This window comes from Echinops telfairi, unplaced genomic scaffold (genome assembly GCF_000313985.2).
Source record: "Echinops telfairi isolate 266 unplaced genomic scaffold, ASM31398v2 ScPeMD7_443;HRSCAF=831, whole genome shotgun sequence".
Taxonomy (NCBI): domain Eukaryota; kingdom Metazoa; phylum Chordata; class Mammalia; order Afrosoricida; family Tenrecidae; genus Echinops; species Echinops telfairi.
This window is the reverse complement of record NW_022104341.1, coordinates 68754510-68777829: the sequence shown is the minus strand read 5'-3', so window position 1 is coordinate 68777829 and position 23320 is coordinate 68754510. Positions and strand designations below refer to the sequence as shown.

Here is a 23320-nt window from a genome sequence, read left to right as displayed (position 1 = left end):
ATGGAGGACAATTTTGGAGCCCTTAAACTGCAATGATGATATAAATTTCTGAAAAAAATTAGGTATTCCATTTATGTCCAAACCCACTATCAGGATTTAAGTTGAGCACAAGGTTGGCAGGGGAGGCTTATAAGGCTTAGAGAGGCCAAGAAATTCTTGTTAGGCTAGAACACAGAGAACTAAGGAAGGTAGAGTTATGAGGGTGAAGCAAAAGTTTATGGGTAGCTTTGAGCTTCTTTTTTTTTTAAAAAAATGGAACACTTCACAAATTTGCATGCCATACTTGCGCAGGGGCCATGCTAATCTTCTCTGTATCGTTCCAATGTTAGTATATGTGCTGCTGAAGCGAGCACTTGAGCTTTGTTTTATCCCACAGGGAGCCCTGATGGAATAGTGGTTACATGTTGAGATGCTAACTGCAAGGTTGGCAGTTCAAAACCACCAGCCACACCAGGGGTGAAATATGGGGCTTTCTACTCCCATAAAAAATTACGTTCTCACTGGGACTTTAAATTCTAGTCTTTGGGAGTGCACTTCATAGGCCACACCAGAAGGACTTGATGTGGAAACCTCACTAAGTGAACTGAGCCTTGCCTCAATTTCCTCTCTAACCCTTGGAATCAAGGCTGAAATTCCCTATGGTCAGAAGAAGCAGATGACTGCTATTCCAAGGGCATAGAGCTGATAGAAGGTGGACTTTGAAGCCAACCTCTGTCCTTGAGGGTGCCCAATTAATGGTATCCTGGAACTACCATACACTTATAATTTTAATGCCCTCCTTGCTCCATTATGGCATTGATCTGGTATTAATCTTCTAGGCATGGCTCTGCCGTTATGAATGTTGTTAAAAGTTTGTCCTATCTCCAACTGTTAGTGTAAATAATGTCCAATCACTTAAGAGTTTACTCTGTACAAGTCAATGTGGCAATATAAAGATACTTTTCTCCAGCTTTGTCTCCCCCAAAGACAAGACAAGCATTCAGGGCTTTTTGCTAGTGTTTGCGGGGAGGTCAGATGCTCACAGACATCCTCCCTGAAGACAGTCAGTCACCAGACTATGGTAGGCCCTGCTCCCTGCTGTAAAGGACAATAGGCTACTTCTCTCTAGAGGTCTGCAGTCATTGATTTGGTTCCTGTAGGTGGAGTTCACCCCCTACCAATAATGGTCTCTATCAGTTGAGCCAGGAAACAGGTCAAAATGGCTCAGTTAGATTGCCATCCTGAATCCAGGATCCGCCCATCTTGCCACATGTATACCCCTAATCTCTCCTCTTCCTATTGCGTGGATACCCCTAGACCACCCTCTTCTATTACTGTACTACCTGTAGCACAACCCCTTCCTGTATATCTTCACCTGTAATTAGGGGGCGTGCATGTCCCCAGAGAATATAAAAGCCTTGGTTAGAATTAAATATCTCTCTCTCCACATGAACCACCAAGTGAGGCTGAGGTGAGCATTGCTACCATGAATTGTGTCTAACTCCATTACTTCTCTCTCACTTCTATCTCTCATGCTCTATATGACTTTACTATAATCTTTACTTATTATCGCTGTACAATTGTGCCTACCAAACCCACGATGATGTGCTAGGTGCAGGCTTCCCTTTGCAAGTCAACAATTCACATATTGAAGTTCATAGCTGGCCTGTACTTAAATCACATCCCTTTCCCAATGGTGGTTACATTCTATGTCATTGGCTAAACTAATGGCACTATCAATGTGTAATAGTTATGCATTGGGTTGCTAACTGCAGGGTCAGCAGTTTGAAACCATTGGCCAGCTCTCAGGGAGAAAGATGAGGTTTTTTTCCCTCCTGTAAAGATGAACAGTTTAGAAATTCACAGGGACAGTTCTACCCTATCCTATAGGGTTGTTATGAGTCAGCATTGCATCAATGGCAGTGGAAGCAAAGACTCTAATGTTCTCTAACATAAAATGTTCTCTAACATAAAATAATGTTCTGTAATATAAAATGACAATAATGTCTCTAATGTGAATCAGAGACATGCATAAACTATAGGTATGTGACTGGTTTGGGGGCTTTCATTTAATTCTAGCCTCAATCTAAGAACCATTACTTTTTATGACATGACCCTGCTTGATCTTACCCTCATGAAGCGATCACTGAAGATATGAACGCTATAGCAAAATATGCTGAAGAAACTAGATGGTGCCTGTCTATCAGAAGGAATGGCTTTAGGATCTCTTAAAGGCTTATCTTAAAACAAGCAACCATCTAAGAGCCAACTAAGTCTGCATGGAAGAAGCATACCAGCCTGTGTGATCCAAGGATTATAAATAATAAAATCCAAATCCACAGGAGGGAATGGTATCAGACCTTAAATGGTAAACGCCTGGTTTGTTGAAGGCTAAGGATGACAATGGAAGCCCAAAATCCATTCGCAGGGTCCACACTTGGAATATGCCTCTGGAGAATCCTCTTTGATCATAGTTGAGGCATGTGAATAGCCTTGTTATCAGAGTATTTCAAAGTTAATTTTGGCGTATGTAATTAGGTTAAAGTCTAATATCTTACCACGTTTGACCCATTTTGATGCTGTTTCAGTTAAAAAAAAAAAGTGAAGGAGAAATAGAAGTAGATTAAAGCCCTGGTGAGTTGCCTCTGCCTCTGGAAGAGGGCTGTGAGCAGCCTCATTATTAGACAGAGAGCATGGGAGAGGGGACTATTGCAGCGGCAGTTAGGTTAACATTTAACACCTTATCATTTCATCTCTTTTTTGATTCATTTTAAATTTGTTTTAGTTTTTGAGTTAGTTAATTGTGCCAACCTGGCCGATAATCACATGTGGGGCTAATTGAAAGGTGGAGGGATAAATGGGTGGTGAGCCTCGCCTTTCTATTTCTCAGGTCTCTTGCTTTGTGATGGTCATACCAGGGTGCAGCTGCCTTAGCAGTTCCCTGCTTCAGCTTGCAAGATTGACTTCCTACAAGACATCCCCAAGGAGAAGCTACATGGACCTATCCCAGTGCAGCTCTGGGTGCTGGAGCAGCCGTGTGGAGACCCCTGCTAGTGCTGAGATGCTTATTCATTCACTGACTCAGCTTTCCTCCTGCAGTCGGCATCATTGCCTCTGTTTTGTGAGGTGGAGGACTTTGTGGACTGGTGTTGGGTTAATGGGTTAATGTTGGACTTGTGGGCTTGGGCAGCATTGGGTTGGGATGTTTTCATGATGCACCTTTTCTTTACATAAAACTCTCTCTTATACGTGAGTTGCTGTGGATTTGTTTCTCCAAAGTACCCAGACTAATACAGTTTTGTATATTTTCTGTTTTCATTTATTTTTTTTAAAATGTATTTTTTGTTTTCATTTGGTTAAGGTTATTATCTGTTTTACTTTGTTAGGTTTTTAACGATGTTTTTCTGTATATGAAATCTAGGCTAGATAAAGCGGTCAAGACAGTAAGTGGATTATGGTTCCTTGGAAGTATGGCAGAGGAGATTGGTGGAAATGGGAACCTAATAACTATGAGTACAAGAACAAAGAGAATGTTCTAAATGTAATTGTCGTGGTGATTAGACAATCTTCTTGATGTGACTGAACAAATAAATTAAATAAATTGTATGATAGGTAAATTCTATGCCAATAAACTGTTTTTGCAAAAAAAGAACTCTATCCTGAACATTCTTGAGACTGATTGTAACCTGTTGGGTTAGTCTTGGTAGACTAGAGAAACAAATTCATAGACACTCATATGCATATAAGAAAGAGCTTTATATACAAGAGCAATTGAATATTGAGAAAACATCCCAGTCCAGTCCAGATCTAGTCCATAAGTCCAATATTAGCGCATATGTCTGATACCAATCTATAAACTCCTCTTCAGACTCACGAAGTACATGCAACAATGCCAAATGCAGGAAGATCACAGGCCAGTGGGTTGGAAGTTTTGTGGAACCAGTGGCGTAAGCATCAACACCGGCAGTGGTCTCTTTTCTGGCTCCAGTGGTCTGGTTGCATCAGGCTAGGTCTATGTGGCTTCTCTAGCTCCCAGAGCATAGCACCATATGTCTTGTCAGTAGAGCGTCTCTCAGGGAGTGAGCAGAGAGAGAGTGTGTCTCCTGCCTCCATGGAGGAAAGACCAAATTCTCAGGAGAAGGCCACGCCCACACAGAGGCCTCATTGGTCATATCTTGATGGACAGGCCAGACTCCACGCCTTCACTTGTAATCCTCTCAAATTGACACCAGATTGTGTAACTACCACAGCTGTTAGCTTCTCTAGTAAATTTCATAATTATGAATATTGGGGGAGGGGCAGCTACAATCTTGGAAACCCACAGGCAGCTTCCCATCTCTTCTTGGGATTTCACTGGTGTGTTCAAACCACTGAACTTGCCATTAGCTACTCGCTGCATGATCCATTACACGGTTGCAATCGACTGGAGGGCAGTGAATTTTATAGACAAAGAAGAAAACCCACTGGATGTCTTTAAGTAGATTAGAATGTTCAGAAACCAGCATTAAATATATATGTGAATAAATAAATAAAATTATATATATGATCAACAATGGATAAAATGGATAGGAAAGGGAAGAGAGAATCCATGAAGTGAGGAGACCAGATAAGCAGCAGTGAACTCAGTCCTCAGTTCCTTCAACCACTAGAACTGCTTTAGCTCTAAACTAGTTGCTAGGTTGCCTTTAAGGACCAACTATTAGAAAATGCTTAAACCCTGAGCTCAACCACCAGCCCCAGCCCCCTCACAACAAGCTGAATTACTGTGCAAATATATGCAGATACATGGGAATAACAAAGCCATTAACATGTTCCCTAAGCTTCAAGGGAAAGGTTGGCTTTGATCAGAGCTCATCATGGGATGTATCCAAGGGGCAGAAAAACAATACCCAGCTTAGCTCAAACTCCGGAGGGCTTGCATTCTGGAGCAGAAGGTCCTTGCCTTATTAACCAAAGCCAAATCCATGCCTTAGAGCTGACTCTGGGCAAATCTAAAGGACAGAGGAGAACTGGTCCCCAGGGTTTCCAAAACTGTAAACCTTCACCTAAGCAAGCTGTCACACCTTTCTCCCAGGATTGACCTTTAGGTCAGTGGCTGAGTGCTTTAGCCAATGCACCACCAGGGCTACTTTGCATTATTAGTAGCTGCTATTGAATTAAACATCAGGCCACATGGCTTTTCCTTCTCCTTCCTGGTTTCTTAATGTTAGAACTGCTGTAAGGAATTTTCCTCTGCTTCAATTGCTGTAAATCCTTCAGGGTGGAGGAAGCATGACTGTGGGTGTATCTAATTTGACTTTCTAAATGCTACTCAAAACCTGGACATCAACACATTTGGAAGTTGGTTAGGAATGCAAACTCTGTAGCCAGAGGCTGGTGCTAGTTGGTCAGACTGTATTAAAAACTAACAACAACAACAAAGATGATTCATTAGCACATTAAAGCCTGAGAAACTCTAATATGTAACATCCATATGGTGTCTTGAAGATGTGGACTTATGTACTTGGTGTTAGGGCACAGTGAGCCCTTTTCCAGGCAGATACCCCCCTTCTGGAAAGGAGCAGTGGCCTGGAGGCAACGCAGAGACTGAACAAACAGGAGGCAGCACAGCAGGTTCATAAACAGTAAAGTCAGGATACACTGAAGAAAGACCCCCATGGGTCTACAGCAGTGGTGCTCAACCTTTCTAATGCCACGATGCTTTAATATACTTCCTCATATTGTGGTGACCCCCCAACCATATAATTATTTTCATTGCTACTTCAAAACTGTAATTTTGAATCAGGTGACCCCCAAAGGGGTCGTGACCCATAGGTTGAGAGCCGCTGGTCTACAGGATGGAAAGGACACAAATAGTGAGATTCAGGCCAGAGCTGATGGGTCCTTTTCATGTATCTGGCAGGAGGAACCTTTGACCTCCGGGCTGGGGGTCTTCAAATGAAGGCAGTTGTCCCTGGTTGGCTAGGACCCAACCAAGTCCTTATTTGGCAGGTTCCCGGATGGTCAAGTTCACAGCTTCCTTGTTTCTGGTATGTGGTGACTTATCAGGTAGCCTGGTCAGGCAGCTTTTCCCTGTCCTTATCACTGGTGTAGTGCTGGGCACATACTATGTCATCAAACAGGCCTCTGTTTTCTTTCCTATTAAATGAGACACATAGGCTGTGGCAAAGCATGAGTTGAATAGCAAATTGTAACTATGACAAGCACAATGCATGACTCATGGGGGGTGCTCAGGGTTCTTGAATCACCTTCTCCTTCCCTGATGCTCCTTCAAAAGCAATTATTGAACTTTTATCCCCACCCTTATCTGGAGCATTTCACATGTGATAAAACAACTATCTCATCGAATCCTCCTATCACCCAGCAGAAATTGCCAGGCATGTTTCTGCAATACGTGAACAGGTTACAGAGGAGTTAGATGACTTGCGCTGTCAGTAAATGGTAGATGTGGGATGTGAACCAGGCCCCTTCATGCAACTCTCTTTCCACAGTGCAGAGAGGATCACACAATTCCCAGGCTAAAAGTCTCTGTCTTCACCACACCTTCAGGGTAGGGTCCAAGTTGAACTGGCTGATCCAGGACCCTTAGGATCCGATCTGTATTACAGATGGAGCCCCCTGTCCATGTAATGGGCTGGGAATGGCCCCATCAGGTCAGACAATCTTGAAAAATGTCAGGATGACTTCCATGATCTGGCTCTTGCCGATTTCTCTAACCTTGGCACCTTCTTCCAAATCTGAAGTCATATTTTCTTATTTTTGGAAAGCATGGTCCTATAACCCACCTCCCTCAATTCTCTACATTCCTTTTCTCTGGAATGCTTTCATGTCAAATAGCTTCTCCTCATCCACATGGAGCCTTCTCGACGCTGCCCGTGCCTGGAAGGTTCGCTTGTCCGGACTGCACTAGTCCAATAAGAGAGGACTCTTACCTTTCAGATTCCAGTAATTTACCAGCCTTTCAGCTCCGCTGCACAATGGCTAGCACAGTGGATTTCTAATTTACCAACCTTTTCTCCTGGGCCCCAGGTAGAATCAGGTGAACATCACTTAACAGCACTATTCTGAGTGAGTTTATAAACCTTCACCTACAGCAGGGCACAAGTGTCACCTGCCCGGCATGATGGAAAGCATGGCTGTGGGCCGAAAGGGCCCGATTCACAATCACCTCTGCCGCGGAGATCAGCCAGGCCTTATACAAACCACCCTCCATTTGCCAGCTGGGAGCCTCGCCAATCCACTCTTTGTCTAATTAAGTCTTCTCCATCCTTCAAAACTCAGTCAAGGGCTCATGGTCTCAAGAAGTCTTCTCAGATCCCGCGACAACATCCCTTAGTATGACTTCTAGTGTGCATGATCTTGTCTGACTGCTTCAAGGGCAGAGCTAGGGTTTTTACTCTACTTAGACTCAGAAAAAGAGAGAAAACTTCAGATTTTTTAAATTTGTAAGGCATTATTCTTCCACATTAAAAGGGGTTTTTTTTTAAGGTCTCTATTTTAAAAAATCTAAGCTGAGTCTATTACAGGCAAATGAAAGTAACCAAAACCCACACATCGTGTGACATCTGGGGGTGAAATGAAATGAGAGAACTCAAAATTGGCTGAAAGGAGCTTTGCGTGTGGGAGCACTGGGATGCCCCCCCATGAGGACGCCCTCCTTTCCCAGTATGCATGGCCCTGTGTGATCCTTTACCCGTGAAGGCAGTCTGAACCTAGTGCCTTTTTTTGGTTGTCTCTTGGGTGGTCTCCTTTTGCCATCACCAGTCCAGTTCCTCCACAGGAACCTGATGATGATGCGAGCCAAACATCTCACGGACTGAGCGGGCTGGCTGGTCTGTAAATGGTCCTTCTGTCCATTTTCTTCTCTCCGTGCGATGGAGAATGTCTCTCCTTCCCTTAAGCTTTGTCTTGCTTTGGTCAATAATAGAACATGACAGAAATAGCACTTAAAAGACCTAGAGAGGTCCACGTGTGCATTGGGGGAGCCCTGAGATGCCATATTAAGAGTGTGACTACTGCCAGAGAGGGTGCCCCCGAAGAAGAGAGACGGCACCGAGTGAGAGTGAAAGGAATACAGAGTGCGTGTGTCCAGCCCGTCTCGTGCACTGCGGCCTCCCCAGCTGCAGGCCCAGTCGTGTGAATAAAAGCTATGTTAGAGTCTCCTGCCCCAACCCACACCAAATGGAGCAGGTGATAGCTCAGCTTCTACATTTGTTTATAGCTGGGCCTCAGACTTCTAGCCCTAAGGAGCCTTGGTGGCACTATGGGCTCAGCATCAGGCTGCTAACATCAAGATTGGCATCAGCCGCTAGTCAGGAGAAAGGTGAGGCTGCTTCTGGGAAGTTTGATGGTCTCCAGCCGTCTGCCTAGGGTGGCTGTGTGTCTGAACCAAGCGATAGCAATGGGTTTGGTGTGGTTTGGCTGAATGAGAGGATGAAACACAGGCATGCATGTTTTGTGCTAATCAGGAGATTTTGTGTTCTCATCTGCGGCGGGGGTTATGGGATGTAGAGGGAAAGAAGTGGCTAAGAAGAACATAACCTTTCAAATCCCTAGCTCGCGAATGTGAGGCGGTGGCGAATGTGAAGTAGGAGGTTCTCTGAGGTGCCCTACTCTTAGTCAATATTGGTGTGGTGGTGGTCCACTGCTATCAGGCTGGCCCTCAACTCATGGAGATCCCAAGTACCACGGAACAAAATGCTGCCCGTCGGAGGCATCCTCAGGATACGTGTGTGCCGGGCCTGTGCGAGTGGCGGGGGCCGGTTTACTGGTTGGCTTGCAGAAGTAGGTTACCAGACCTCTCTATCTAGTTTCTCTAGTGTCAAAGCTCTTATGAAATATGTTTAGCATCCTAACAAGACAAAAGCCTGTATCAATAGCTGGGTGGTGGCTACTCATGAAGTACATGGGCCAAGAATTAGAAGGAAGGTGAGAATTCTATCCCTGACCCACCAGGGCCCCATAGTAGTAATAAGGGCAGTTATTAAACAGCGTAGTCCATGGCGGGGACTATGGTCACACACACTCATATGCATTGTATTAATTCCTTTCAATCTCCTAACGGTCCCATGAAAAAGCTACAATTATCAGCCCCACTTACAGATGGGAAACTAGAGTGCTTACAGACACTTCATTTCCCTGAGGTCAGGTTGATAGATGGACAAGGGAGAGCTGGGCCAGACTGAACAACCTTAGTGGCACAGTGGCCTAAGCTGTGCTAATCACAAGATCAGCAGCTCAAATGTACCAGCCGCTCAGCAGAAAGTAAGGATTTAGTCTGGCAAACTCCATGGAGTAGCTCAGCTTTGTCCATTAGGGTCAGTATGCATCTGCTTTGTTTTGTTTCTGGTTGATCAGTGGCCGTGGTTTCCACAGTTGGGGCAGTGACTACCTGGCTGGCTGGGTGTTCCCTGCTGTATCAGGCTACCCAGAGAAAGGACCCTTTTCCCTTTTATGTAAGGCTAACTGAGGCCAACCGGGGCTCTGAGAGTCTCCAGGAAAGGTGACCAGTTTCATTATCTACTTTATTGCAATCCATCAAATCCCCCACTTAAAGGTCAAAGGAACACTTTTATTATCATAACAAAAGTATTGGCAGCCCTAGGCCTGAGGGTGGCGACTAATTTTCTCAACAGTCCTATGAGAGTTAGAGGAAGCTAGGTTACAGTCACAGAGCCCAGGATACAACACAGCAATACCGGTGCACCTCAAAGTGGTGGGGTGAGACAGGGAGCGGTACCAAGGTAGCAGCAGATGCTAGGGTGGAAAAGGAAGCCTCAGGCCAGATAAGGGGTAATTTGCTGATTAGGGTTGGGAAGTTAGATTTTATTCCAAGTTTCAAAGGAGGTCATTCGTGGTAGAGAACCTCTGTGGTCCTCTTCGTGGACATCCGGCTGAACTATATTTCTCAGGCTTCCTTGCTGTTAGGTGCAGTCAATGGAGTGTAAGTAGACATAATAGAAGTCACTTCACACCTTGGCCTACCCATAAAAATCTTGCGTGGGTGGGGTGGTGGTGGTGGTTCTGGCATTGAGATGCCCAGAGGAATGGAATGAGGTGCCATTGATAGAAGCCATGGTCAGTGCTCCAGCCTTATCTCCTTGAACCTCTTGGTCTTCTTCCTCCCTGCTGACTCCAGCAGAACTCTCCTAACGGCTGGCATGTGCATCTCCAAAGTAGCAGACTGCCCTGGGTGAGCCAGAACCACCATTTACCTGCAGCTAGAAAGCCAGACACACTGGGAAGGCAGGTCTCCCTAGAGGCAGCCCTCAACCAATGAAAGGTGGATATACCGCAAAAATACAGTGAACCCTCGCCACTTCGTGCTTCGACTTCCGCGGCTCCACTCTATCGCGGTTTTTGCGTAACAGCACCCACTGCCTACACCCGCTCCTTCAGAGGAAAAAGACGGTGACCCACCTGTAGAGTACATCCCTTAAGTCATTTCATAGGCTATTAATTACAGTATTTGTAAGAACTATGTATAATAATACTGTATGTGAAATATGTAATACTGTAAACTAGATGCCATAAATATTATAATAAATAATAAATGATAATTGTAACGTCCAAAATGTTTTACTGTATTTTCCCTTTTTCGTTTAATAAATTGGGTAATACGAGTGTAATGGTGACTAAAGGGTGTTTTTTCATGTCCTCTATGCCCTAACTACGAAAATATTTGATTTACAAATAAGGAATCCTACTTTGCGGAATTTCATTTATCACGGTAGGGTCTAGAACCGAGTAACCGCGATAAACGAGGGTTCACTGTACATTTAAAGTGGAACCACATGTGATTCAGATGTTCTTAAGCATGCACTCATCCAGGGTTACAGTCTCTTCTCTGGGATCCCCCTCCCAGGTTTCACAGACTTCTTCCTCCCACAACCACAGTTGTGCACAGGCGCGTGAAGAGAAACTAAACCTGTTGAGACACTATTGGGGAACGAGAATTTGCAAACAGATAATGAAACAGAGCCCTGTTCACTCTGGGAGGACAAACCTCACATCAGAATCGGGGGTCCTGCTCTTTGGAAGTCAATGTCTGGAAAAGAGGAGTTAGGAGGCTCCCTCCACATTAGAAGTCTTTCATGGGCATGTCAGCTTAAAGGTGTATTATTGATGACATGAATAAGATTGATCAATCATTATTGATGATATCAGCCCAAGAGCCATTTCTAAACTTCATTTCAATGCCCTAAGGTATATACTCTGGAACCTGGATGCCTGGGTCCAAATCCCAGCTCAGCCGCTTGCTAGCTGGTTGACCTGAGAGAGGAACCGTCACTTCTTTCCTCAACTTCTTCTTCGTCGTGAGAAAACAACAAAATTCACCACTTAACAAGGTTATTCCAACTCATATTAGGATAGCAGAAATACTCAACTCAAAAATGTATCAAGGATTACACGAGTCAATGAATATAAAGTGCTTAGAACAATACCCACCATGTCAAAATAATTTAATCACTGTTTGTTATCACTACTATCATCATTACCAAGGTGCCAAGAGAGAAACAGTGGTAGCAAGACTAGGAAAAGAATTTAAAACCTTACCTATCATTGCCTTGCCTGGGCTTTCTAAACGCACACACATAGAATAAGGGGCAGGCGGCAGGGAGGAATGATTGCATATTCATAAGCACCTCCAACCAAATTAATTGATAGGGTACGATAGTAATAAAGGGAATTAATTTCCATTTTAATAACTTCCCATGCTACATGTTAAGTATAGGTCCACATTACCAGTGGTCACACAATTTCCCCTTTGCATCTGTTCCAGGTTGATTATGATGTCAGGACAGCAAACGTTAAATCCTTTTATTTAAGGAAGGAAAAAAATAATAAAACCTAATTTAATAACATTGCAATGCTGTTGAAAGCAGGATTAAATCTTAATAAGGGTGGAGGGATGTTGCGTTTCATGTCTGTTCCTCTTGAAGCCTGGTAACTTGTTCAGGGATAGAAGCTGTTGTCAAAGGACTTCGCAGTCCAACCCTGGCCTCAGCTGCCAGCCTCCCGGACGCAGCAGAAATCTCTGATGGTGCTGACACTTCTATTTTCACATTTCCCGTCCTGGTGCTTTTTCTCATTAAAGCAGCTTGCTTCTGTAATTTCCACCAGTACAGATGAAGATAAAATGACTCTCAACTTTTATTTTGACCTTATAAAACTATGTAATTGGTACAGAATCGGCAGGCTAAATGAGTTTCCTCTGGACTGGGAACCTTGGTCAGAGGCACCAGAGAGTTAAAAAGACACCACAGGACCAAATAGGATTGGACCTGAGCCAATATTCTACTAGAATATATTGAAATTTGGGCCTAACACCAACCTCATGAAATTTGAGATAGATATTTTTTTTTCTCTTAAAAATAAACATAACTGAAAGAAAAAGAAAAAGAAACACCCACTGCCAACAAGTTGATGCTGGCCCACAAACACCTTATACAGGGGTTCCACGATTATAAATATTTATAGAAGCAGACAGCCTAAGCTTTCTCCTAAGGAGTGACCGATGGGTTTGAACTGTCAATCTTGCAATTAGCAGTCCAAATGCAACAAAAGCCACCCATCTCAACTCTGCCTTCCTTCCCTGCACTTTACAATTAGAGGGCCCATGATCACATAACTGGATTGCTCCTCCCAATGTATGATTGTACAACTGGTCCTGTATTTGCACAACCTGTGCATCAGCCCCCAAGTATATTACGAACAGGCCACATGGGTTCCTTACTCTGTGCCTTTGCAAACAAATTGATGCTCGTCTGAAATATTCTCTCTTACTATTCCTTCTGCCAAACTCCCACTCCTCTGGTAAGAGTGAGCTCCAGTGTTTGCTCTGCTGTGACGTGACGCCTTCCGCTCTTCCCTGATGGTCCTGAGCAGACTCAGGGGCCTCAGACACTCTGTGCTCGCAGAGCATCAGGTGCAGGCTGGCTGTCATCAACCTAATACCCACAATGCTTTGCTTGCTTGTCTCCGTTTCCATGTTAACTGGGACTGCATCTTTTTTTTTTTAAGTCTTTTTATTGTGAATTAAGTAGGAGTTTCCATATCAGAAAAGGAGCCCTGGTTATGTGTTGGGGTGCAATCTGCAAGGTCGGCAGTTCAAAATCACCAGCCTGCTGCACAGCAGAAAGACGGGGCTTTCTACTCCAATAAAGAATTACAGTCTCGGGCACTCACAGGGGCAGTGCTACCTTGAGCTACAGGGTTGCTGACTCCACGGCTGCAAGGTGGTTTTACCTATCAGATCACCATTGGTATGTCAACAACTTTCACAAGGTACCAAGCTTTCGGCTTTTTCTGTTTTTGTCCGTCACTTTTTTGTAGGATATTAGTTTCCCCTGCTACCTCCTCTCCTTTCCCTCTTTCTCTAACCCATTATAACCATCAGAGTCTTTTGGGGGTATGAAAACCTTTATCTTGGTTTTTTATAACAACACTCTCATCTAATATTTGCTACTTTGTGGATGACTAACTTCACTGAGTATAATGTATTCCAAGTCATGAGGTGTGTCATAGTCTCATCATTATTTTTTTAATGATGCCTAGTACTCCATTTGGTGTATGTGCCAAAATGCATGCGCCCATCCTTCCACTGATGAGCATCCAGGCTTGTTTCCAACTTCTTGCTATGGTGAATAGTGCTGTGGTGAGCAAGGGTGCATGCCTATTGATGTCCTTATTTCCTTTGGGTATACACAGAGTAGAGGGCTTGCTGGGTCTAACTTATTTCTCTTCCCAATTGTCGGAGTAAGCACCATACCACTTTGCACCATGGTCACGCTGTTTTGCAGTGCCACCAGCAGTGTATGAGGGTAAAACTGCATCTCTTCATCGCTTGATTTCTTACGTAGCATTCAGACTGACCCGTGGAATATACCAAACTCTCAACCTAGGGTTCTGGAATCGCTAGGGATAGACAGGCAGAGCCAAACCAGCTGTTCTTAAGTCAACTCTGACCCACAGCGCCCCCAGGTGTGTCATGAGTAGAACTGTGCTCCACAGGATTTTCACCTGCTGATTTTGGGGAGCCAGTCACCAGACTTTTCTTTGGAGGTGCCTAGGAGTAGACTCAAACCTCTCACCGTTGGGTTAGCAGGCCACCACTTTATCCATTTGCACACGCATTTGCCATCTGACACCAATAGTCTGGTCATACAGTGCTCACTAAGGATCGGGCATGCTCTAACCATTAACATCCACGTGTGCTCACTTAAAGCTCTGAAAGCCCGTACTACTTTTATTATTCTCCCTGTACCCCCAGCTGAGGTCACTAGGGCACTGAGAAGTGAATTAGCCTGTCCACGGTCCCAGGTGACAGAGCACAATTCCTGTCCAGGCAGTCTGGTTGAAGAGCACCACGCTTACACTCTGTCCCACATGTCAATGGCTGGGGTTGACACCTCAGATTCCTCTAGCAAGCTATGATCACCACCGGCTTCCTGGTGCACTCCAGACTGAGGGGCATTCAGAGGCTGTCTAGGGGCTAGTGGGGAAGGAAGGACCGGATCAATTCTCCACTCGGGGAGAGAAAGAACCATGAAAGAGCAGTCATCTGGTGCTGGGTGGTCTACCAGGCACCTCTGTGAACTAAGAGCTTGTCCTCATAGGCCTGCACAGTTTAGACCTTGGAATGCATGGGTAACAGTAGATGCCATCAATATGAAATGATGAATCCTCAGCTGCCAAGGAGCTTCCTTATTGGCTGGCATGGGGCTCTGTCCCAGGAATAAAGTTGGCTGATTAAACCGGGGCTGTTGAGCTGCAGAGCTGAGAGAGCAGAATAAAATGGCCAAGCCATGAGTAAACGGGGGTTGGCTTATTTAACACACTTCCAACAAAACCCTGTGGGCTAGGCATTGGGCTGTTAACCACAACATTAGCAGTTCAAACCCACCTGCCGCTCCATGGGAGGAAGATGACGCTGACTGCTCACTTCAAGATTCATTGTCTCAGAAACCATATAGGGTGACAAGGAATCAGAATTGCCCCAAGGGCAGTAAGGATTTTTAGCTTATTGGTTTGGCTTTGGAAGCAAGTTCCTACCTAAGCATCTTAATGTAGGTTTGGCTTAAGAGCAGCCTTTTAATGGAGGCATATTTAATAGGTGAAGGCTTTTAACATCTTAGTTTGACTTTTCTTTTTCAACCTCCAACTATTAGACTTTTCAACACAGGTTTGTTTGGTTACGAAGTGGGCTGCGAATGGCAAGGGCGCAGTTTGAAACCACCAGCAGCTCTGTGTGAGAAAAACCGGACTTTCTACGCCCGTAAAGCGTTGCAGTCTCAGAAACTCACAGGGGAAGTTCGACCCTGCCCTATAGAGGTGCTATGAGTCGGCATGGACTCAGCGGCGGTGAATTTGGTTTGGTTTGGGGTGCCAGACACTGTGTTAGACACTGGGGGCAGGAAAGGAGTAAAACAAAACAACAAAAGCCTCACGGTACCATGGACAGAGCTACTGTACAGGAAAGGAGGGCACACTGGTCTACATTCAAAAGCCCGCCGACTGAGCGACCATTCTGTTCATGAATGTACACCCTGCCAAGGCAAAGGGATGCGGCCGGCAGGGAGGAGTTCCCTTAGGAAGTAATAGACAATGCCCAGGACCCGAACTGGGAGAGGCGATCCCAGCAGGAGCAGCACATGTTCAGTCATGGAAGCAGGAAACTGCACGGTCAGCGATTCAACACGGCTGACACACAAGAAGGGGAAATGGGAGGCTTGGGAGGGGGCAACCAGATTCTAAAGAGTTTCGGTTTGATTTGAAGGCAGTGGGGTGATTACAGACAGATTGTAAACGAAGGCTCAAGAAACCATTATAATGAGATTTGCATGTCAAAAAGTATGGAGCAATGAATTAGAGCCAGGAGAAACCACAGGTAGGGGGTGTGTGAAAAGACACAGGGCACATTGAGAGCAAAGTGTATCTATCACACTCAGTACAAAAGCCTACATAGGCAGGTGGTACAGATCGATGGCCAACAACACATTCTTGAAGGTACCTGTCAGACTGTTCACGTGTAACGTCTGTGGTGGTGTTCCCAATCTTAACCCCTTAACCCTAACAAGGAAGCCTGGAGACCAACATTCTCCACCCCTTTCCCAGCTGTGGGCGAGGGTTCAACGTAAAGGGCAAAGACCATAGGTGTCAAGAGCAGAGCACTGGAGGAAGACAATTCTGGTTTGGCAAGTGGATCTCTTCAGGTCATGTGAAAGCAGTTCGGATCGTGTATTTCTTCAGACGCCGGTAAAATGAAGTTTAAAGAAAGTGCTTTGGCAGCACATTCGGTATAGCTCAGACCCTTTAATTTATGGGTTCCCACCTTTCCTTTGTCTGTTCCTACTGCTTGAAGTGCCATCCTCAGCTGGGTCATCTGAGAAACTGCTATTCATCCACAGAGATCTACCCACCCAGTAACTCCCTCTTCAAGGTTTTCTGAGAATCCCACAGGACCCAACATTTTCCTCTTGGAAACACTGCCAGTAGTTATCTCTGGCCTTTACTTTTTGCATCTGTAAAATAGGATGACTAATGGCTCATTGACAGAATCCTTGGTAAAGTCAAACAAAGAAGATCATCACAGCCTATCTATTTCATGGGACTATTGGTTACAAGTGTCACTCAGGGGTTGTTTGCTCTCTGATGTCTTCTCTGCCTTCTTTGCAAAGCTTGAGGAAATGGCACTTCCCAGCTCCCCTGCCTTGGGGTTTCTGAGTGTGAATGGCCAAGGGGAGACCTGTGGATGACTGGAACATAGGAGGAAAGTGAGGCAGGGCGTTCTGACTTCTGATTCTCTCTGCCTGGTGTCACATTTGCAGCAAGGTAGCATCTCGTCTGTAGCTTCACTACAGGTTCTAGTGGAGACACTGGTCCTTGAGGTTCTGTAGCTCCACCTTCACCTCTCTCTGTTCCTCTGTTATAGCCTTCAGCCTAGGTATTATAGGAGCTTCTACCCCTTACTGACCTCTGGCTTATCCCAAGGTCCTCTAATGCATTTCCAGCTCTTCTATCTCCCACGTAACCAATTCCGATATTAAACTCCCTCTGTTGAAGCACCTGGAGAGATCTCTTCATTTTAATTGGACCCCATCCTATTGTTGGAAAAAGACAAGGCTTTCTACTCCCACAAAGAGTTAGTCTTGGACATGCAGAAGCAATTTGACTCTAGTTGATAGGGTCACTAGGAGTTAGAATTGACTCAATGACAGTGAGTTATAAGTGTTAAATGAAAGAGAAAAGGGTGGAGGCGAATAACTACAAGCTTCTGACAATGTATCCTGTGTCAGGCTCTTGCCATGAGTGTGGAATTTATCATTTCAATATGGCAGATCGGTGTAGGTTACAGATGTCAGAGAGACCAGGGGTCAGGTTCCGGTTCTTCCATGAACCATCTCTGGTCATTTTCTTCACTCTCAGCCTCAGTGTCCACTTGTGTAAATACCTGCATGTCCTATTGTGAAGATTAGGCATCTGATGCAAAGGGCATTGAGCAGGTTTTGTGGATTGAATCGTGTCCCCCAAAAGATACAACGGAATTCGAACGTCTGTAGTAGTGAACGTGACCCTGTTTTATGTAGAATCTCTCCTGGGAGATGTAATATGTTCAAGTAATGAGGTAACACAAGAGACAGACAAGTGCTAATCCCTTGAGTGGTGTCTTATCAAAGGAGAAAAGAGTGACAAAGACAACATCACACAGTGGGGACAGATGCCATGCGAAGGCACTCCTTGCCGAGGACTGCCAAGAAGTACCTAGGGTTACTTGAAGCTAGAAGAACAGGGAAGAATATGTCTCTGAGAGCTAAGAAAGAAGGAATAATCTTCAAACACAAAATCCAAACCCACCGCCATTACGCCTACTCAGTCACCTGACAACCAAATCGGACAGAGTAGAACTTCTCCATAGAGTTTCTGAGACTGCAAATCTTTATAGTATAGGAGCAGACAGGCTCGTCTTTATCCCAAGATGCAGCTGGTGGGATTGAACTACTGAGCTTGTGGTTAGCAGCCCAACGTGTAACTCACTAGGCCACCAAGGCGGCTTGGAAACCAAAAGGGCTGCTGCAAATATAAGGCACGAGCTCAGTTTTTCTGCCTCCTGACTCTTTATTTGTAGCTGGGGGGGTTCAGAAGATCAGACCTTCCACTTAGCAGCCCAATGCTTAATATACAGTGCCACCAGCATCCATGTGGCCCTTCCGGAGCCCTGGATGCAGACTGCCAGTCTCTAGAACCCTGAGACTGTCGATTTCTGTTTTCTAAACCCACTCATTCTGTGGTATTTCCCGAGAGCAGTGCCATGAAACGAGGACTGCGCAGTAACAACCCCCCCAAGCCCCCCACACAAGACTGTCTGTTAACTGTTACTACGAAAGCCCATCGGATAGTCATGACCCAAACACGTGTGTCTGGTTGGCATTGCTCTTATTGCTCGTGCCATGTGAGGAAATTGAGGCTTCTAGCAGTGAGCCAAGGTGCCCAAGCTCATGGAACTAAGTGAGCTAAGCTAAGCGAGCTAATGGAGAGAGGATGGGACCATGAGAATGCTGGTTCTGAAGTTGTGCTTCTTCCCCTCAAGAGAATGGGCTCCCTGATAGAAACAAACATGGAAACCAATTAGCCCTCTGAGGCAGAGGAGAAATACTCCCCATGGGTTTCCTGAGAGAGTACACCTTTACAGTAGACAGCACCCTCACCATTCTCCCCGAAGCGGCTGGTGACATTGAACTGCCGACCTTGTGGTTAGCAGCCCAACACATAACCCACTACACCACCAGGGCTGCCTGGAAAGGCAACTGCACAGAGAAAGCCTGAGCTCAGTTTTTTGCGTGTTTGGAGCGGAGTTTGGGAGAAGCCAGCATCTTGGGAATCATTGTGTTGCCAGTTGATCTGCAGAGACAGTAGGTGGGTCAGGGTCAGCTCAGGAAATGCTCTCTTCACTCCGGGGTGGACGTATACCTCCCCAGCCACCCGCACCCCCATTGTGATCTGCTGCCAGCACAGCAGAGGGGGCCTCCCATTCGCATCACTGCCCAGAGGAGGGGTGAGAGCTAATGGACTGCTGGTCCAGGGGGAAAGCAGGCAGCTCCTCGCCGCTCAATCCTCAGCTTCCAGGCCCGAACCTGTGCCCTGAGCACCACCAGGCAGGGCCGCACTCGCCCGAGACTGCCTGTAATGAGCTCTCCTCATCACTGGCCCTGCAGACTGTTCCCTGCGACAATGAGGTGGCAAGAGAGGACACCGACCAGGGGCAACATCCGAGAGCCAAGCCCCCGACAGCGGCTGAGTTCCTAACCTGCTGTTATAGGAATTTTCTCTCTAAATTGCCAGGAATAATTTCCTCTGGGGAAACTCTGACCCTTGGCTTTGTCCTTTTTTTTTTAAAGACCACGTGCCGAAGAAAGACCTATCATTCTATATGTACTCCTTTCTCCTTACCGTGAGCTTTCTCTCCATCCAAGTGCTGGCTTCTCCAAGTTTCTGTTTTTCTACCTATGTTCTTGCTCTTATTTCATCCTTTGCCCCTTTATCTTTTCATAAGACACAGTGGATCGAGCTTTGGAACCAGATACGTGGATTTAATCCCTAGCTTTGCTTCCTGAGAGCTGGGGATTGGAGGCACATTTCTCGATCTTTCCTCTGTTTCTTGATCTGAAAAATCAAGATGAGAAGTTCCAGAATTTTAAGATTATGAAATGGGCTCATCTATCTAAAGTTCATTTATTTTGTGTAGCCATGGTGGGCAGGTTGGAGCAGAGGTTCTAGGTTAAGAAAAACCCGGAAGAAAGGCCTGGTGATCAGCTTTTACAAATTAACCAGTAAAAACCCTGTGGATTATGACAGACCATCGAGTGCCTTAGTCTAGAAGGCCCTCAAAACACATGGCAGCTGCCAGCAGTGCCCAGGAGGAGGGTGCAGCAGTGGGCAATTCTGCTGCCTGGGGAGTCATCGCGAGTGGGAGCACCCGGACAGCCGCTAACAACGACAACAGCAGCTTCTCTGTAAAGACAATTCTAAAAGCTCCCGCGCACATCGCTGGCACAGAATAAATGCAGGTGACTTCCGGTAGTCGGTAAAGATTCATAGAATTGAATCTGAATTCCATTTGAACTCCTGTGGTCGGTACTGGGAAGACAGAATAAAATATATTTTCTTCCCCCAAGGAACCCTCTCATTTTAATACTAGAGAAAACACAGGGAAATTGGGATTTTAAAAATTTAAATAAAAGTAAATGTTTCCCTACTATATAACAAATATATGACTACAAATAGTTATTTTTAAATAAAGCCAATCAATCAGAGGCAAAGAAGATCATGATAGTGAAATATATAATGTAATCCTTCAGTTCCTAAACTTATTTAACTTACTGTCTCATTTTCAGAAAAAAAAAAAAAGTTTATTCAATGCCTCCCTGTCATTGAAAATGTTTTGTCCTACGGCCCATAATTCAAGATAAAGTGTAGATAACTGCTTTGCACACACACACACACACACACACACACACACACGCCAGGTCATTGCAGTGCCACTCACTTGGGAAACCCTGTCTACCATTTACCTGGGCTGATGCTAAGTTTTATCATCTGCCTGCCCTTGTTGCAAGTGTTTACAGAAGGAATAACTGATCCCCTGCCCTCTTTGATTATGATCTGCTTCCAATCTCTCTGAAACTCCTAAGGATGTAAGTACAGGTAACAAACAAGGGCACACGATTATTTTAAATTGCATTTGTTTTGATTACTAGAGAGGTGGAGCACATTTCCATAGTAGCTTGCAGCAGTACTTTGCTGGAACCTCTGGGTTACCATTCTAGCTGGTTACTAACCATCTGCTGTTTGCTCTGCTCCAGTGTGGGTTTCTAGAGAACAGAGCCTGAGCAGTACTTACCATTGCATCTTTTGTGCCAGGCAGTCAAGCAACTTGGGCCTAGATGACATGGAATAAAACGGCTCCTGCCACGTGCCAAGCTCTGACGCTGGGCTCCAACAGTGAGACATGAGGATGCCTTCCAAGTCCCATAAAGCTGATATTATGTAGGCCACCCACTGATTTCAGGGAAATTTTCTGACGCCGGGAGCTGAAGGTCAAATCCCAGTCTGCCACTTACTGGGTATCCTGAATACTTTGCAATGGCTCTCCTAATCCTTTCCATAAGAAGATATCTGTGCAACATACTTCTAGGCTGAAAAATGATACTTTAATGTTACTTGGAACTCCTCAACATATTGTTCTCTGGATGCCACAGAGCAGCATGCCAAATGGAGATGCCGCATCTGTCACCTATGTTATTTTTATTTTTCTAATAGCTGCATTTTAAAATATGAAGAGAGACAGGTGTTGTTTTCCTTGATCTACTATATCCAAACCATCTTCACTTACACCTTTGGCACTAGCTGCATTTCAAGCGTCCAGGCATCACAGGTGGCTAATGACTCTGAGCTGGTGCGAAGGCATGGATGTGGCACAGGGAGGGCTGGCCTTTTCTACCGCGGATGCACCAGCGAGTGGCATCTTACAAAAGGGGTGGAGCCTCCAGGCCAGGTGTCCTAGTAACCATTATCACATGTTCTCTTCCCCTACCCTCCAATCTGAAATACAAATAACACGTTCTTTCCCCCACCTCAGAAAGGAGACACAAAATATCGCTTGTCAATCATCAAAGGACCACATTTGACACTGGGCCCAGGACGATCCCATGGAAAGTAGACCTATTAGCATGAGTGAAAGGCCCCCAGGTCACCTCATCCAGGTAACACAGTGTGGCCCTACTATGGACACTGTCCCAGTCCAGAATGTAAACTAGGCCATCTCTCCATCTGAAGGGGAAGTCTAGAATCCAGAGAGAAGAAAAAGGAAATAACCTGAACCTCCTCAGGGTCCTTTGCAAGGATCACCTGTTTGGTCAGCGGCCACACAGACAGGCTCCGAAAGACCTTCTGGGTCATGGGAAACACGGGTTGCATCGGGAATATTCGGATTCTTTGCAAACTGTTGCCTCGTGTATGATGTAGGGTCTAACCTTTGAGGGAGCCTGACATTTGATTTGCTGGGACAATTCTGCTCAGAAGAGTGGAACGTGGGAGTCAGACTTGGAATTTGACTGTTAAATATATCATTTGCTATGCAACCTTACACTTAGATCTCTTTAGACCTCTGCTTTCTAGTTTGAAATGTGGGATAGCGTGCCGGATATTCTTGGTATAAAATGATCATTTATTCATACAACTATTTAGTGAACACACATTCTAAACTGGACATTGTGTTGGTGTTGGCACGGGCGAGGCTGTCCCTTTGACTCATGTCACACAAACAAGCATAAAACAAGACGGAATCCTGCCCTTCCTTCATGACACTGAAACGGAGACTGTCCTACTGAACAGAGAGCATCTACTCAAAGAGCTCCACAGAACGGGATAGAGAGAGGACTGGACGGTGTTCCAGGCAGACAGCCACCTGCAAAGGCCCTGGGGCACAGAAAGCATGGCCCATTGGAGGAGCCGGAGATAGTTCGGTCCAAAAGAGAGAGCAGAGAACAATGAGACTAGGGATGATCAGAACAGATCCCAGGGGCTCACAAGAATCTGCCAGGATTTAAACCTGAATTGGGACGGCATGGGGCCAGTTCCAGATATTAAACAGAAGAGTGATATTATTGCACTGCTTTTACAAGATTTTCCATCCGGGCTACCTACAAAGGTATGGATTTGGTTGTGGGGGAAGAGATGAAGTGGAGATTTCAGCAGTAATAAAGGTGAAATACGATGGAGGTCCCCACTGGACTTGTGGTAGTATGATGGTGAGAAAAGGGGTATGCTAAATAATGTGGAGAGGCAGCAGGAGAAAATTAACTAGACTGCTTGATTGTGACACAGGTTCTCATGGCATGTGGCTGTTTACCTGGTGCTGTGCTGCTTCCAGGAGCCCTGTTGGCAGTTCAAAACCACCAGCTGCTCCAGGGGAGAAAGAGAACACTTCCCACTACCATAAAAAGGTCTAGTCTCAGAAACCCACAGAGGCAGTTCTACGCTGTCCTATAGGGTAGCAATGAATCAGCATCAACTCGATAGCAGTGAGCTTGAGGGTTATTTTAGTGCCATTTGTAAATGCTGCTGTTATGTCAACCCAAACGCATGGCGACCCCATTCACAAGGGATGAATCTCTGCCTGCTCCTGTATCATACCCATGCTGGGTCCCTGATAAGACTGCTGTTTTCTGTAGACTTCTCCATGGCCTGCTTCTTGGAAGTAGACCACCATCTTCGTCTGAAACCTCCAGTGCGACCTGCTCAGCCTCACGGCAGCATGGAAGCTTCGCTGACAGGCGTAAGT

General features: G+C 45.4%; 1 protein-coding gene and 1 non-coding gene across 3 annotated transcripts in view; both read right to left on the bottom strand.

The window, feature by feature from the left end:
* DAB1 (DAB adaptor protein 1) overlaps nt 1-23320 on the bottom strand; it is a 1456966-nt gene that overhangs the window by 1217821 nt on the left and 215825 nt on the right. The window lies entirely within an intron of this gene.
* On the bottom strand, nt 247-353 carry LOC115870184. Its single transcript, XR_004046557.1, has one exon. It is a non-coding gene; the product is annotated as a U6 spliceosomal RNA (small nuclear RNA).